The sequence below is a fragment of the Lutra lutra genome, chromosome 6 (assembly GCF_902655055.1).
Source record: "Lutra lutra chromosome 6, mLutLut1.2, whole genome shotgun sequence".
NCBI classification, from domain to species: domain Eukaryota; kingdom Metazoa; phylum Chordata; class Mammalia; order Carnivora; family Mustelidae; genus Lutra; species Lutra lutra.
In genome coordinates this window covers 68,127,754-68,131,180 of record NC_062283.1, presented here as the reverse complement: position 1 = coordinate 68,131,180, position 3,427 = coordinate 68,127,754, and positions in this window count along the sequence as shown.

Sequence of the window (3,427 nt, the reverse complement as noted above, 5' to 3'; positions counted from 1 at the left end):
AAGACTTGGGCATAAGTAGTGCATTCTAGTTCATAAAGTGTTTCCCATAAAGTGTAGGGGTTAACAATTCTGAAAACACTGTATGTATATTGGCAACGACGATTACATAAATGGATGGTATATGGTGGGAGCCAGGCTTTTCAGTTTTAGAGTCAAAGGTTACAGATAAGCAAGGGTGGGGGGATGATCGGAACAATCCGGGGGCGAGGTGGTAATGCATTCGAGTTGTAAGCCATCTGTATGCATACGCTGAGCTTACCAATGGAGATATATGTGTTACTACATACATACCTACCTACATACAACATAAGTGCATACATACATTTTAAACATTCATAGATACAGGGATATGGAGGAGTTAGTATTCATACAAATATTTACTTCCCTGTCAGCTGAGAGAACCTAGGAGCAGTAACATGGCAACAAGCACACTTAGGGTCCAGGTCTTGGTTTCTAATTCCATTTCCCAATGGAATAACAAATTCCATTTCCCAATAAAAGGAAACAGGGCTCCTTGAGAACTGGTTGACTCTAGGCCTAGAACATCTTGTACCAGAAAGTAAGGGTATGCTCTATAAAGCACAATGATGCAAGTATGTCGAAGGGACAATGTAGCCAAAGTAGGAACAATTTGAGCAATAAAATAAAGTGGTATTGGATTATAAAGCAAAGTATAAAATAAGTATCCATGAGTCCATACCAATATGAATAACTGATTCAATAAATAAATGGGGGAGAAGAGATAAATCTCCCATGCAGAAGAATTATTATTATTTTTTTAAAGATTTGTTTTAGAGAGAGAGAGAGAAAATGGGCGAGTGGGGGGAAATGAGCGACAGAGGCAAAAGGAGAGGGGAAGCAGACTCCCCACAGAGCATGGAACCTGATGCTGGGCTTGATACAGGGCTCGATCTTGACCCTAACTAAGGTCATGGCCTGAGTTGAAACTAAGAGTGAGACACACACTTTAACCCACTGAGCCACCCAGGTGCCCCTCCCATGCAAAAGAATTGTAAGCAATTTATGTGGATACCCTGCTCTTAGGGAAGTGGAACAGAACTCCTCACTCCTTTTTTTTGTTTGTTTGTTTGTTTGTTTGTTTATTTGACAGAGACAGGAAGAGAGGAAACACAACTAAGGGGAGTGGGAGAAGGAGAAGCAGGCCTCCCGCTGAGCGGGGAGCACCATGCAGGGCTCAATCCTGGGATCATGACCTGAGCTGAAGGCAGACGCTTAACAAATGAGGCACCCAGGCACCTCAACTCCCCACTCCTTAAGTGTAGGCTGTGCGTGGTGACTAATTCCAAAAAGCAAAGTCTGCAAAAGGGGAGAGGAACTTTACAGAAGAGAAAGCTGACAAACACTACCTCAGCCAGATGATCAAGGTTAACATCAATAGTAATAATTCATGTTGATAGTATGTACCCTTAGTATGATATGATGAGAATGACATTTTACCTCTATGGTCTTCCTCTCTAAAACCTATAGACCCAGTCTAAGCATGAGAAAAACATCAGACAAATCCCCGTTTAGGGACATTCTACAAAGTACCTGGCCAGTAACTCCTCGAAACTGTCAAGGTCTTCAAAAACAAGGTTCTGAGAAACTGTCACAGCCAAGAGGAGCCTAAGTGGACATGTCAATGAAATGTCAGGATAGCCTCTGGATGCACTTGCTGTTCCTGGATGGAATGCTAAGGGGGGGTGGAGGCATCAAGAGATATGTAATCCAAAGCCTAGGGAAGCATTTGCATGAGTACAGTTGTGGCTCCCACCCATTTTCCTGACCCTCTCTGACATCATAGTCTGAAATTTTTTCTTTTTTAAGATTTTTATTTATTTATTTATTTATTTATTTATTTGAGGGGGAGTTGGGGAAGAGTAGAGGGGGAGAGGGAGGGACAAGCAGACTCCATGCTGAGCTTGGAGACAGTGCGGAGACCCTGAGATCCTGCCCTGAGCCAAAACCAAGAGTCACGTGCTTGACCAGCTGAGTGCCCCTTAGGCCGAAATTCTTTTTTTTAAATTTATTTGTCAGAAAGAGAGAGCGCGAGAGCGAGCACAGGCAGACAGAGTGGCAGGCAGAGTCAGAGGGAGAAGCAGGCTCCCTGCCGAGCAAGGAGCCCGATGTGGGACTCGATCCCAGGACGCTGGGATCATGACCTGAGCCGAAGGCAGCTGCTTAACCAACTGAGCCACCCAGGCGTCCCTAGGCCGAAATTCTTGACCTGACCACGTCACACAGATAAAACTCCAGGCTGGGGTTGCAACTATGATTAGGAAATTAGAACTGAATTGGTATTCTACTCTACCATTTAACTTGTTCCTTGGAGAAGACTGCTAAACGTCTCTGTGCTTTTCTTATCAACCTTAAAATAAGAATTATTGTTGTAACCACTGTCATCATAGCGTTTGTGGGGAGCATATAAGATAAAGTATGTAGGATGCTTGGCCTAGTACTTGGCACTTAGTTCTCAATGTTAGCCCTTTGCTGTTGTGCTTTGTATAATTCATTTAGTATATATATTTCCCCTGATAGAATTTAAGAAAATTGTAAAACCAGGTATTGGAAAATGGAAAAGACAAGAGGGGGTATTGAGTTATGAAGGAGATACTCTCTACAGGGAACAGCTACCACACTATGCTGGAGGACCCCCCCAAAAAATAATAATAATAATTTCAGGTGGTGGTGGTGTTTTTTAATAGCTTTATTGAGGATAGTTTACATACCATAAAATTTGTCCAATGGAAGTGTATGTAATGCTTCAATGACTTTTCAGTAAATGTATACAATTGTGCAATCATCACCACAATCCAATGTCGGAACATTTCTATCACTTCCCGAAATTTTTTAATGTCGGTTCTGCCTTTAGTCCTGGCTCCCACGCCTAGCCCCAGATAACTGATTTCTGCCTCCATAGATTTATCTACTATAAGTTTTGAAAAATTCAGTAGTAAAAGGGTGTCATGCAAAACAGATGCTATTTAGGAAGTCTCAACACATTTTGTGCTCACTCGCTCCCTCTTTTTTTAAGTAAGCTCTGCACCCAAGGTGGGGCTTGAACTCACAGCGAGAGATCAAGAGTCTCTTCTACTGACTGAGCCGGCCAGGTGCCCCCAGACTTAACATATTTTTAAATTATCACAAGTTTAAAGTTGCTTAAAAGTTGGTTAAAGTTTTAGGTAATATAGAACTCATCATAAAGCAAAAAAATGTATTTTTTAAGGGGCGCCTGGGTGGCTCAGTGGGTCAAGCCGCTGCCTTCGGCTCAGGTCATGATCTCAGAGTCCTGGGATCGAGCCCCGCATCGGGCCCTCTGCTCAGCAGGGAGCCTGCTTCCTCCTCTCTCTCTGCCTCTCTGCCTGCTTGTTATCTCTCTGTCAAATAAATAAATTTTTTAAAAAAATGTATTTTTTAAGACTTTTGT